The following is a 15,902-nucleotide window of genomic DNA, read 5'->3' as shown; positions in this document are numbered from 1 at the left end:
CATAGAACACATGAATCACCGTAACTGATCTCAAATCCAACACTCGAACGTCTAATACGTCTCTCATGGACGATCATCCAACGAGGAATACTTCCATAATTCTCCCGTGCCACATAGCAAAAATTTGAATATCAGCAGTCTATCAACTAGGCGAGTACCACAATACCAACGAAACATTCGTAAGTCAAAATACAGTGCGCCTTCTGAATGTACACTCTCCTCAGGTAATAACACTAGTGCCAATATCTAAAATAGTCTGTGCCCCATAACTCATGACCTTCCTTTTGAAACAGAATCGTATACTTGCACATGCAAATCCCAAATCTCACACCATGCACCGCCTCTATGAGGCCATCCTATGAAAACACAAGAACCTCATTAACACTCTGAGTCACCAGCAGAATACATACCCGGTTAGTTAGAAACCTTCCATTTCCTCCCATACAGGAGGAAATCACAATACAAAACATGTTCCTCACATCGGTAGGAAAAATCTATCTCAAACCGTCGTAGAAACCATCGAGAACTCTTCGAAACCCATTCGCACATAACCAAGATATTAGTTCCCTAACTCTACCAAGCCACGCAGGTTGCCAAATCTGAGAGTATTGCCACAAAACACCCACAAAGACATCGTAAGAATGAAAAGCACCAAGCATACCATTACCATACTGGTCCAGCCTACTACCCAATCGTCCTATTTTCTCCGAGTTTCTTATGAATTACCCTCAAGTTGACACTTCTCCTTGTCAAAACACCACGATCCTTACCCAAAGATCACTACAAGACATCCTAACATAAAACCACACCGCCCTAAGGCCCAGGAGCCGTTGTATTCTTCTTAAGCACCCCAAAAGTACCACAATCGAGACACCCACTCTGAAAAGACCTTATGTCAATTTAAAATTGTTCTTTTTACCTTTCTTATACTGAAATGTAGAATCCATAGTCATATAGAATTACCGTAAGTCCCGGCACCATCCAGTGTAAATAACTGATTCTGGAAATATACCAATTACAAAAAATTTTCAATTGACACATATACATTTTGAATCCATTAGAACCCTCTCGAGAATCATCCACTCTGCTCAAATCTAAATTTCACCGCCCAAACAGGCATAAAGACATGTTCCCCACTAGCACAACAACACTCAAAGAAGTAACCCTGCCTTAACACCACTGATCAAATTCATACTCTGTGCGCACTACATCCTTCACAAATAAATACTCACTCATCCCATGATTTTCATATACTTATAAAGTGAAATATATCCCATATACAGGAATTTCCTTACTCGAGTCATCCTCGATCTCAACCTCTGCAAGTCATAACAGATCCACAAGTATGCCTCGGACCAAAACTAGATTTTAACACATGACCACGAAATCAAATCGTCAATAGTAGGCTCCCTCACTTGGCTCAAAGCCATAGAATAAAACATTCGGTAACTCACAATACCCATACTCTATTACTGCCATTATACCGTAGCGAGATTCAACCAAATTCTTCACAAGCTCAGGCAACACAACCATATAGTACCTCAAATCAGCTGCTAAGCTCGCCTTCATTCTCTTGACGGTTAGGTCAACTTTTTCATCCAATCCAAACTCAAATCTCAACACATATAATCCGCTAGTAGAAAAGAAACTCTCCATACAACATCATCAGGTTCACCCATCCGTAAATTACCCTGCAGGTGATAACCTGCCTGCTTAGCCTCAAACTAGCATCTTTCTATACCCTTTTTCAGCCACAACTATTATATAATCACTTAACCTTCCTGAGTTCGAACTCATCAACAAGACATGAAAAATATGCCTCACTCTATAATTAAAAAATATGAAAGATCCTTCAACACACCCATAACTCGAGACTATACGTCATATCGAGACAGATATCAAGCACCCAATAGCCCTTTCTACATCTCAAGCAAACTCTTTTCATCACATTCAAACTATATGAATACATCCCGCAGTCACATCATACTCATCATATATGTCACGCCCCAAACTCCGGGAGCACGACCGGTACTCAACCGAGTGAACCCGGCCGAGCAAGCCTGTTAGATTTTCTTCTACCCAAACTTTCCATGAATAAAGAGGAGATGCACTCCATTAATTAAACACTGAAAATATTTCATTAACAACTCCCATTTCATTTCCATTAGCAATTTTATTCATAATTTCAAAAGTATTACAAGTTCATAAAATTAATGAAAAATATGTTTGCCAAATAGCAACATTTCTAGTTTAATTCCCTGCATCATACACCACCCACAACCTGTCTACGGAGCCTCTAAGTATGACAAAAGAGTAGTATAAAAGTGCCGGCAACAAGGCCCCGGCTATACCTCAAGACACAAAGTGTAACATCAAGTGACATCGGGCCCGAAATAGAGTAGGGTTCACCAAAACCTACTGAATATGGAGTAATTGCTAACGAGGACCAAAGTTGCCCGCTGCTGAATCACCTGCATCCATTGAAAATGCAGCGCCCCCGGCAAAAGGGACATTAGTACATATGGAATAGTACTAGTATGCAAAGCTAACTGTCCTCTTTCAAAATAAAATGCCAATGTAAGAAAGGAAAAACCGTGGAAATAACAATTAACAATCAATGATATTCAAATGCCAAGTTAAAACATAATAATTTCCAAAATATGAAGATAATATTAGTTTTAGTTGGGAGATCTTTAGCACCGATATATCACTGTTCACAATTTCACCTTTTACAATACCAATATTCACAATAGCAATACCACCGTTCATAGTACCAATATTCACAATAGCAATACCACCGTACTTTTAGCACGAAGTCCGATCACGACCCGATCGGCTAGGCTATCTCATTAGAGACATCAACCACAATCACTATCAATACCAATACCACCGTACTTTTAGCACGGAGTTCGATCACGACCCGATCGACTAGGCCATCTTATTTGAAGACATCAACCACAATCACAATCTCAATCACAATCTCTGTGCAAATATACCACCGTGAATCTAGCATGGAGTCCGATCACGACCCGATCGACTAGGCTGTCTTATTTGAAGATACCAACCAAAATCACAATTTCAATTATAATTTCCAGCACAATCACCACCATGTGTGCGGCATGGTGTCCGATCACAACCCGATCGGCTAGGCTGTCTCACCACAATGCCGTGTGGATCGACATCATCCTTTTCTATCAATCAATCTCATCCCAATTAAGGGAAATAATTTTATCACATCAATCTCATCCCAATTAAAGGGAATAATTTTATCACATCAATCTCATCCCAAATAAGGGGAATAATTCAAAAAAAATAACATAGGTATAAATGTATTTATCTCGTCATCTTTCATATTGTATGAATCTTCACTAGTATTTTCAACCAATAACAACAACAATATTTCCTTGGCTCTTTTGGCCATTCACAAGATTCTTTATTCAAGGCACGGTGGTCGTATTTGATATTCCACACTTTTATTTCTTCCCTCTCATGTATCATCATCATAAATATCAACATATAACTTTAAGTTCATTATAAATGAACATCTCATTGGCACCATTGGCAATAAGTATAACTTTCACTCTTGGCACATTGGCCACACTTTATATCCCCAATTAACTTATTTCACTTCTAACCATCTTTATAGATTATCAACAATAAGACATTTTCAACCAAGACTTTAGGTACACATATGAGCAATTAAGAGTCTTTAGCATATTGGGATTTTCTCACACAATTTGGCATCATGACCTTCATTTGAAACACGACTCAAAGATATAGCATTTTAATACACATATCATTCTTGAACACATTCCCAAAGGATAATATAATATGGTAGGAACATTCGTAACACGTTTTGAATACATAATTCTCGACACTTAGCTTATTTGGGACAATCAAATTTATTGGGAACATCTCGGAACATATAATCAGGAACTTGAGACAACCATATTTGAAACCTACAGGAACATCATGGAATTCAATTCTAAGAGAGTAGTTTAACCAACATACCTCAAATTCGCCCCTTAGTGATTTTACAATGATCCACTATACTAAAAAACTTCAATCTACAATAACAACATCCAATGGAACCCATGTTAGTAGCAACTAGTGATTATACCTCGCACTTCGCGCGAGAAGATATTAAAATATTTTTGCTAACTTTTATTAAAAGAAATTTACCTTCACGAAACTGGTAAATGACCTTGTACAACACTTAACATACCATTGCATATATAATTTTTTTAAAATATACTTTTACCTTCAATATTGTTTAAAATGTGATCTTTACACTTCAAGTGAAAGCCAAAACTTCAAATAAAGGACCTATAGCTTCAAGCTAAATAAAACGCTCCTCCATCTTAACGACACCAATACAAGCATCTACCGAGTAATTAACTATATTTAACTCGTCAAGATTGAAGTTATATAAATATACTCTTCTATCATACAAAGAGAAAACTTGATCAGATCTTTAAACACTTGCAAGAGAAAGCCAAAATGTCAAATAACCTATAGCTTCATCTAAATAAAATGCTTCTCCATCTTAATGAACCCATACAAGTATCTATCAAGCAAGTAACAAAATTTAACCTGTCAAAATTAAAATTATGTAGATATACTCTTTTATCTTACCAACAGAATAATTCATGAAATCTTTAAACATTCAAATGAAAGACAAAACTTCAAAGATGTTAAAGTTTCATAGTATCAGATACTTGTATATACTCCTGCTATAATTTTTCATGGAGCCAACAATACATCCAAGTCAATGATTCAACAGATAATGAAGACTCCATCTTCACATGATCTAAAATTTTAAAAATATTGCTTCATTCAAGACACATTCATATTATGCACAAGAACGGTGTACCATAGCGCTCCCAAATTTATATGCTTTCAGTAGTTATTAAACTCAAGAAAACTAATTAAATTTTAGTTAACATTTGGAATAGAAATCACTGAAATTTATACTCTCATAGGCAGCATACTTCTCAATCTAAAAGTTCACTTTCATGGAAAATTCAGCATTTTGTAGTCCATTAGTGACCTTGAATGCCTTGGAGTATACGTTAATCAATTCCTGGGAAGCAAAAAAGATTAACTCCGAAAGGTTGAGGCCAATTGATTTCTTTAACAACTCATAGTTTTATAAATAGTACATGGAAAATAAAGAGACGAAGAAATTCACATTACCCTATTAATTACTAAGTTTTAAGTTGCCAACATGTTTAACCACTAAACTGAATCATTAGAATCGTGCATAATTAATCAACAAACATATCTCTACCACTAATTTTAGTATAACTATCGGATAGACAAGGAACTTTTTTTTATAATAGGTGCAAACCTGGGTTGAAAGTTGTCTTTTATAATAGGTGCAAACCTGGGTTGAAAGTTGTCCAGGACCATCTCCATCACTAAAAATTGGAACACTGTTAATGTCTATTGCTCCTCATTTTCAAACTCTCTCATAAAATTGTATCTTAAGAGCCTTCCACCAATTTTAAGTTTATCTACAAAGCGAAGTCCATTAAGATTACCAGAAATCCAACAATAACAAACTCGAGAGAAAAACAGTTAACAAAGAGACCTCCAAGTTTCTTTTTTTTTCTTTTTTTGTTGTTGCTGTAGATGAAAATTCTAGTGCATTCTTGTTGTCAGTATTCAATAGTTCGTATCTTTGTCTGAAAAGGCAAAAATATCATCTTGACCTCACTACACATTCATAACAAATTTGATTGGAACATTCAATTAAGAAAACTAATACTAATGAGTCATAGTCATTGCAAACACGGAGATCTACATCAATCTTGTACTTGGTTGTTCTCTCAAAAAGAATTGTAGAGTGTAAATGATGTCTCTAGATTTGAATTGCTCGTATGGCAAGCTTTGTAAGTTGCATTCCAGGATGAAGATAGAGAAGTGATCCATAAAAAAACTCTGATTACCAACTAACAGAAAATACAATGCATAACCTGTACTTGGTAACAAAATCCCAAAAGTGAATATCTGTAAAAAAAAAAAAAAAAATTCAAAAGTTACAAGTAATCAATAAATGTTTAGTTCCCACAAATTTAAGGGATATGCATAAAACCATATAAGAATGGAATTTATGTATAGTCCATTGAAGATGAGTTGAAGATGATTAATTGCACATTTTAGGTTAATTAAGTCGTCTCCCGAAGTGGGCAACGTAAAGATGCGCAGTCAATTAATACAATTAGCCTAAAATCAAGTAGGAATTAGAGAATTTTTTTTATATAGAGATACATGAGATACCAATCAAAACATGAAAGAGAACAAAAAGACAATAAAATTTCAAAGATAGAGAGGACAGATATACCTCAGGGGATTGGGAGAAAGAAGAAGATGGAACACAAAGGAAGGAACAGATAGGGAATTCATGAAAGGGGAAGAAGAAGCGAAATGGAATGAGTGTAAGTAAAGACTTTTGCTGGAGAATTTTGGACTATCAAATAACGCTTGTGGCTTTTGTTGGTGACTATTGAACTTTCCAGTAACTGTTGTTTCTCTTTTGATTAGAGGTGCCTTTTCGGGTAATTGAACCCTAAAATAGAAATAAAAGCCTAAAAAATTTGAGAAATTAGATAAATGTAATTCCTGTGCAATGACATATGCCACGTCACATTTCCAAACCCCTCCTTTATAGTGTAAGTAAAGACTTTTGCTGGAGAATTTTGGACTATCAAATAACGCTTGTGGCTTTTGTTGGTGACTATTGAACTTTCCAGTAACTGTTGTTTCTCTTTTGATTAGAGGTGCCTTTTCGGGTAATTGAACCCTAAAATAGAAATAAAAGCCTAAAAAATTTGAGAAATTAGATAAATGTAATTCCTGTGCAATGACATATGCCACGTCACATTTCCAAACCCCTCCTTTATAATTATATATAGATTTTCACAATTTAGGTCATTTAGGCATTTTATCAAATACCTAGTAGGCATGAATCTTTACATCTCTTACCCATATAATTAGTTCATCCAATTACTACCATTTACCAATAATTTATCCCGCCATCATTCTTAAATAATTCATAACTTCCAACATCACATACATGACCATCCATCTACACCCAACCAACAAAATTCCATAAAATAATCACCTTTCAATCTTTACAATGGATATGTATATAAATTGGGAACTTATGGCTTCCAATCACCATACTATAAGTTTCAATACTTAATTCATACTCATATTTCCATAATATATCCATACATGTAAGGCTAAGGATGTAGGATTACCTTTTGGAAGAAATCTTGCAAAACCCTCCTTTGAGTTCTTGAAGAAATTTCTTGAAGATCTATGTATTTTATGTGTAGATTTTATCAATACTAGTGTAGAAATGATGCAATTTCATACCAAGATAATAGGAATTTATTACCTTGAAGAAGAGGGGAGTTGGGGGTCTTGAGAGAGTGGAGAGGAGCTCCAAGAATAGGCCAAGAGGAGTGGGGGAAGTGAGCTACTGAAATGCTCTTTATAAAGGCTTCAGACCTAGCTCGTCCCTCCTCGTGCATCGCGCGGACATGCACGAGCTCTCGTTCAATTTTGCGTACTGGGGCAATACTTCGCTGTTTTGTTGAAATGACTGGGGGTCATGGGTCGTTCAAACCCGCGTGGCGCACGAGTTCACACGAGCTCCCCAGTTGCATCCTTTCTATATTTCTTGTTTTCCAAGTTACCCTCCTTCGATACCTTGCTATGATGTAGACCCCAAATCACTTCCAAACTTTCATATAATTATGAAACCATAATTACAAGATGTTACCCTCATCCATAGCCATCTGGGGTACGCAAGCGAAAAGTGGAGATCTCGAGGCGCGATATAACGCCTTAAACCCTCAGCGAAACTTTCTTTGTTCCACCTGCCTTATTTTAGCAATTTGATCATAACTTCTTGTAGAAATATCCAAATGACGAACGGTTTGATGAATTAGGAACTAGACTCAAAGGTCTACACTCCAGCGGCAAAATTCATTGGAAATATATTTGTGTTCTGAGAATTATACCCATTCAAAGTCAAGCATTATGCAAATTTGGGTATCTATCCCACTTAACATTTCTAACTCGTTCCAAACAACTTCTTACCACTTACAAACCTCCTTAATATGTTCCAAAATACTCTCCATATGTATTTTTAAGTCAAAATAATATGGTTCTATCCCATAGGTATCATTTAATACTCGAATACATTATTCCCAAATATCATTGGCGCACTTTAAAATCTTAAATCATTAGGAAATATTTATGGGGCCTTACATTCTCCCCCACTTAGGATCATTCGTCCTTGAATGAGGAGTAGATTCTGTCACAAAAAACTTAACATAACTTGTTTCTTCTTCCACACATCTTAAGCTCCCAAATTTGTCTAACTCCCAAATGTTTCAGAAATTTCGGCAGAGTCTCCTTTGCAATTGAGCCTAACCACCTACCAGAGGACCACCAAAACAACTCCTAACAACACATCCATAACTCAACAAAGTATCACGATATATATCAACAACACTAATCTCAACATTACAGGCATTATATTATCAAGAGTGATATCTGGACATGCACTGCACATTTTTAAATCATAGCACCTAGGAAGTACCTTTCAAATCAAAACCAATTGCTATACAATCAAGCGAAAATAGTTTCTTTCCACAACACTTTCGGCCTTCAAGGTGACCTTCTTGACTTACAGACTTCGCCATAACACATTGACGTAGGCAATCCCAACTTCCAGACTTATCTAACAATGATGACAATTAGGTACCTCTCATAAGCTAACTATCCATTAACTTCACCTTCAATAACCTCTACCGGTACAAAGTATTTCCAATTACTTCCTTAGACATAGACACGTGAAACACCGGGTACACGAAGGACAATAATAGGGAAATATCATACTCATAGTTTGGCCTATTTCCTTCAAGATTTCACAAGGCCTAATGTGACTACACATACTTTACCTTCCTTAATAATTCACCCAATATATTCATAGAGAAAATCTTGAGAATAACCCATTCACTTTCTTCAACTCTAAATCTCTACACCGAACACCCAAACTAAACCTTCAGCGACCTTCATCAATTATTCTAAGATGCGCTAGCATGAATATGACCATAAAATTTTCTATTCAATATATTTGATCACAGAATGATGCTTCTTCTCTGACATGTTTGAACCTTTAACCCCCATAGGTTCACTATAAATAGGAACAACGAGGTTCGAGATTGGGTTGGAAGTATTCAAGAATCCATCAATATGCCGAGCACGGCATTTCAGGAGGTTATATCCTAAGAGACATGAAAGTTACTACCCATAGTGCTGACATGGTTAATCATTATGATGACATCATTGATTCGACACATGGGGCATAGAGTTGCCTAGTAGGCATTGATAATGTAGGGATCATGTTCATGATTATGAGATTTAAATAAATGAGTCATTTTAGACATGTGACATATGGGAGGATGGTCGGGATGATAAATACATTAGCGTCAGTTATTCTTGGAATACTATGAGCCATGAAAAGGACAACAACAATTGTTTCATTCCATACGTGCCTTGTTTGGCAATAGTAGGCCTCAAAGAGAGATAGTACTTATGTGACACCAGTCGCCTCTTAGAATGTAGGGAAAATCAGTTCAACTCGAAATGAGAATATTCTAGCACCCTAAATGTGATATGGATTTCAAGATACATGAAGTTGCATTACGCTCTTAACTGTATTTGACACAAGGAATCTATGCCACAAACCCATGAGGATGAAAAAGAAGTTGAACACTTGTGAGATTATTATCATTATCACAACTTAAACTTTTCCAATAGTTAGTCCTATATGAGAGGACTGGAGATACGATGACTTGTTGATTTAGGGTGGTTAACGGACCAAGGTTCGAAGTTGAAGAATTGCTGAAGATTTGCTGGTTCTGGTGTGATCGCACCTGCGGAAAAGGCATCGCAGGTGCGATGATCGCAGAAGTGATAATAAACTCGCAAGTGCGAGGGTCTTCACAGGTGCGGATCCTGTTGCACAAAAGCGCGACCGCAGATGCGGTCCTTGGCATCGCAGAAGCAGAGGCTCGCTGGGCAAGAGATGTCCGCAGAAGTGCAATTCTTTTCGCAAAAGCAGATGCGCAGGTGCGAAAATGCCTGGGCAGTGTTAAAAATGAGGGTTTTCCGAGAATTTTCTCATTTTGGACATTTTGGAGCTCGGTTTGGGCGACTTTGGAGAGGATGTTTTCCACAAAACTTGAGGTAAGTGTTCTTGACTCCCTTGTGATTATATTCCATGAATCTATCTTCATTTTTAGCAATTGGTTGATGAATTTAAAGAGTAAATTGGGGGTGTTGGCCTAAAGTTCATAATATAATTTTTGAGTTTTGAACATCGATTTGTAGTCGAAATTGAGTGAAATTAGTATGGTTGAACTTGTAATTTGATGGGTTATCGGATTTTATGAGTTTCGTCATATTCTAAGACGTGGGCCCCATGAGCGATTTTTGGAGTATAATTTCGGATTTTGTGGGAAAATATTAGTATTTTGATATGGAATAATTCCTATAATTGTATGGACTGAATCAAATTTATTGTGGCTAGATTCGAGCCGTTCGGAAATTGATACGTGCAAAATGGAATTTCTGGAGCATTTTGATCTTGCTCGGAATTGGATTCGTCTTATTCGAGGTAAGTAACTCTTCTAATCTTGGAGCTGAGTGTATGAGCCCTGAATATATGTATTATGTGAATTGTTGGGAGGTGACGCACATGCTAGGTGACGGACGTGTGGGCGTGCACCATAGAAATTGTGACGTAATTGGTTTCATGGAATTTTGTAGTCATAATCTTGGAATTTTCTATGTAATTTTATGTGTTAAAGAAATTGAGTTGAGAATGATATTAAAAATCATGTAAGGCTATCTGCCAGTATTATTGAGACCCACATAGGTCATAGTGCTGTGAATTATTTGTTTAAATTGAAATTTTATACTCAGTCATATTCATTTCATTGCATATCATATCTCAATCTCTGTTGTTATTTATTGATACATCATATCATCATTTTCGGGCTATTTTCATGACATTGTGAGCCTATGAGAGAGAGACTGGAGAAATTGATGACTGAGGGAGGCCGAGGGCCTGACTGTAAAGATATTTTTGGGATCGGGCTGCACGCCGCAGCAAGCCATGCTGGCTTTATATATATTATTATTATTATGTGGATCAGGGCTGCCTGCCTGCAACAGGCCTTATAGGCTTTATATAGCGCTTGGGCTGAAGGAGCCCCTCCGGAGTCTGCACACACCCCCAGTGAGCGCTGTTGATATTATTGAGGGATGGATCTTCCCCAGACATGGATCTTGTCCGAAGTATTATATATCTGGAGATGGATCTTCTCCACGAGCTGGATTGGCCCCGGTACTGAGTGACTGATGATCAGTTGATGTGTATATTCCAAGATGGATCTTCCCTGGTCCGGATTGGCCATATACAGTACCGAGTGATTGGGCATGATGAGTGGAATGTGTGAGAAAGTGAGATTGAGTACTCTGAGAGTGTGAGTACATGAGTTCATCTCTGAGATACAATGCATTGACATGCACACATGATATACAGGCATAGAGATGTATTTTCCTCATACTGTATGGTATCACATCATTCATGATTTCTCACACATGTTGATAGATGGGCATAGTGATGCATTTGTTTTACACTTGTTATCTGGAAAGAAAATGAGACATTTTAATTATCATTGAAAGGATTTTGGAAAAATTACTGTTTTCAAACTTACTCATATTTTTGGCAACTTCGGTAAACGATTTGGTTTTTCACTAATGTACTTGAAAGGCATAAACTATTTTCAGAAATCATGATTTTACTGAGCATTTTTATCTCTGATTTACTTCTTGTATTATTTTCTTTACGTTGTTATGGACTGTTGCTGGCTATTGGTGTGGACCCAACCTTGGTACAAGCTCGTCACTACTTTCAACCTATGGTTAGGTTTGTTAATTATTGGGTACATGGGATCGGTTGTACTCATACTACATTTCTGCACCTTGCGTGCAGATATTAGATGTTGATGTTGATGTGCTCGACGGGAGACGGAATTGAAGATGTACCTGCATTCCGGTGGTAGCTACCTCTTGTTCATGGTAGCCTTAGATTCATAAAACTCTGTTTATGTACTTTTCAAACAGATAATGTATTTACTTCATACCAGCTTTGTAAACTCTGTTCTTAGAAGCTTATGATTTGTACTACCTGTTCTTGGGGAAACGTGTTAGTTTTATCTATTTTCTTTTAATTAATTGCCTTATTAATTTCATTGGAATTGGGTAGTTGGTAATTGGCTTACCTAGCGGGTTGGGTTAGGTTCCATCACGACTAGTTGGATTTCGGGTCGTGACAAATGTTGGGATGAAATCATGTATTGGTTAGAGCGAATGAAGACTTTGCTTTGAGCTAGACATGTTTTTGCCATAACAACTCTCAAGCTGCAATACTAAGCCACTTCATGGGAAACTACAATGCTAGGAACAATGTGAGTTACTCACTAAGGCATGATCTAGGTGGACATGAAAGTCATACTGAAATGGGCGAACCATAAGATCTTCCTGTGATGAATTTGTGAAAATCTCAAATTTTCGAGAAACTTTATACAGACAAGTGACCATTTCAATTGACACGTACACATACAATAGGTGCTGAGATATGCCCTCCTGTTACTAGACAATGAAAAGGATTCATGATACTATTCATAAATGAGTAAAGTAATTGTTCCAACCATATGAGTCACATACACCAGAGAGAAAAATAGTTGCTCAAGAAGGATCTCAACACTAGGCCGCTATACATTGGATTTGATACCACATAGGTAAACTTTATGACTTTGCATGCATAACCACAAGTGAGCAGATGTTATCCATTTGAATCAAAAGGTTCTGTAAGAAATTCATCAGGTATAGTCTCTTGTTGTGAATTTAGGAAAGCAAGTGGGAAGTATTAATCCTAGAGTTATAACTCAATTCAAGGATATAATTATAAAGCTCAATTCCACAAGAGGATGTAAATAAGAGAATTTGTGATAGAGTGGATTCACGAATAATGAGTCTCGTTCAAAGAGTAGGTACATGCAATGTTTTGTGATTCAACATCTTGTTAAGACCATGTTTATGAGAGCTCTTCAATATGGGTGCACATTTACAACACGGAAAACTCATACGGTGTTCAAAACGATATAGCAAGGAGTGACCTACTTGGTAACTTTAGATTGATAGAGCAGTACCTTACTTGATGCCCCTCAACTCCACAACCATAACGTATTTCAAGAGTCATTCAACACGTCCCCAAGTAGCGTTTCTTACAAATCAAACATTCTGACTTATTGGTACAAACAACCCTCTTTTGTTTCTTAGGTGCTCTTACCACATGATCCGGTGGCACGATAACATTAATAGGGACAAGTACACTTCCCTTAGCAACTAGTTCCTTCATTCCCTCCTCGCTGACTCGAACCCGTGGGTTACTCATATGAAAAATGAGACATGACGAGGAAATTAGCTTCCTATCTTGAGTTCTATCGCATGATCTGGAGTATCAAAGAAGTGTGAATTTACTAAATGTCCATGTAGCCTCCTTATTATAGATGTGGTCGACAACACACCGATAAGAAGGACTCTACTAGACACGGCTCCGAGACATCCTAGGACACTTTAAAACCTTAGGCTCTGATACTAAGTTTGTCACGCCCCCACCTCGGGGAGCGCGAGCGGCGCTCAACCGAGTGAACCCGGCCGAGCAAGCAGGTTAGATTTCCTTCCACCCAAACTTATCCATGAATAATGAGGAGATGCACTCCATTAATCAAACACTGAAAATATTTTATTAACAACTCCCATTTCATTTCCATTAGCAATTTCATTCATAATTTCCAAAGTATTACAAGTTTATAAAATTAATGAAAAATATGTTTGCCATATAGCAACATTTCTAGTTCAATTCCCAACATCATACACCACCTACAACCTGTCTACGGAGCCTCTAAGTATGACAAAAGAATAGTATGGAAGTGCCAGCAACAAGGCCCCGGCTATACCTCAAGACACGAAGTGTAACATCAAGTGACATCGAGCCCGAAATAGAGTAGGGTTCACCAAAACCTAATGAATATGGAGTAACTGCTAATGAGGACCAAAGTTTCCCGCTGCTGAATCACCTGCATCCATTGAAGATACAGTACCCCCTGGAAAAGGGATGTTAGTACATATGGAATAGTACTAGTATGTAAAGCTAACTATCCTCTTTCAAAATTGAATGCCAATGTAAGAAAGGGAAAACCGTGGAAACAACAATCAACAATCAATGATATTCAAATGCCAAGTTAAAACATAATAATTTCCAAAATATGAAGATAAAACTGTGAAGTGATAATCAAAATATGATGATAATATTATTTTTGTTTGGGAGATCTTTAGCACTGATATATCACTGCTCACAATATCACTATTCACAATAGCAATACCACCGTACTTTTAGCACGAAGTCCGATCACGACCCGATCGGCTAGGCTATCTCATTAGAGACATCAACCACAATCACTATCAATACCAATACCACCGTACTTTTGGCACGGAGTTCGATCATGACCCGATCGACTAGGCCATCTTATTTGAAGACATCAACCACAATCACAATCTCAATTGCAATCTCTGTGCAAATATACCACCGTGAATCTAGCACGGAGTTCGATCACGACCCGATCGACTAGGCTGTCTTATTTGACGATACCAACCAAAATCACAATTTCAATTATAATTTCCAGCACAATCACCACCATGTGTGTGGCATGGTGTCCGATCACGACCCGATCAGCTAGGCTGTCTCACCACAATACCGTGTGGATCGACATCATCCTTTTCTATCAATCAATCTCATCCCAATTAAGGGGAATGATTTAAACACATCAATCTCATCCCAATTAAATGGAATGCTTTTATCATATCAATCTCATCCCAAATACGGGGAATAATTCACAAAAATAATATAGGTACAAATGTATTTATCTCATTATCTTTCACATTGTATCAATCTCCACTAGTATTTTTAACCAATAACAACAACAATATTTCCTTGGCTCTTTTGGCCATTCACAAGATTCTTTATTCTAGGCATTGTGGTCGTATTTGATATTTCACACTTTTATTTCTTCCCTCTCATGTATCATCATCATAAATATCAACATATAACTTTAAATTCATTAGAAATGAACAATTTAAGCACAATAGATTTCTTTCCTAGAAATGGAGTAAAATAATTGGCAATTGATGCGCAAGTTAAAATCATCAACAAGTAACACACCATTTATTCTTGAAATACTTTTTCCCAAGAAGGGTAATACACAATTTCCACTCATGAATATGGAAGAGCGCAAAACACATTGAAAATACTCACAAAGCATAGCATTTGTTAAAACAGCCACATATGGGCATGACATGAGTTCATAAGCTTTTAGGCAATTCTATTTGCGAAGTCAATTCAGAATAGTTGAATCAAGGCTCATTTCATAACCTTTCTCACATCATTTAATCTCATTGGCACCATTGGCAACAAGTATAACTTTCACTCTTGGCTCGTAGGCCACACTTTATATCCCCAATTCACTTATTTCACTTCCAACCATCTTTATAGATTATTAACAATAAGACATTTCCAAACAAGACTTTAGGTACACATATGAGAAATTAAGAGTCTTAAGCATATTGGGATTTTCTCACACAATTTGGCATCATAACCTTCATTTGAAACACGACTCAAAGACATAGCATTTTAATACACATATCATTCTTGAACACATTCCCAAAGGATAACATAATATGATAGGAACATT

This window comes from Nicotiana tabacum, chromosome 9, assembly GCF_000715075.1.
Source record: "Nicotiana tabacum cultivar K326 chromosome 9, ASM71507v2, whole genome shotgun sequence".
Lineage (NCBI taxonomy): Eukaryota > Viridiplantae > Streptophyta > Magnoliopsida > Solanales > Solanaceae > Nicotiana > Nicotiana tabacum.
Note: the sequence above shows the minus strand (reverse complement) of the source record.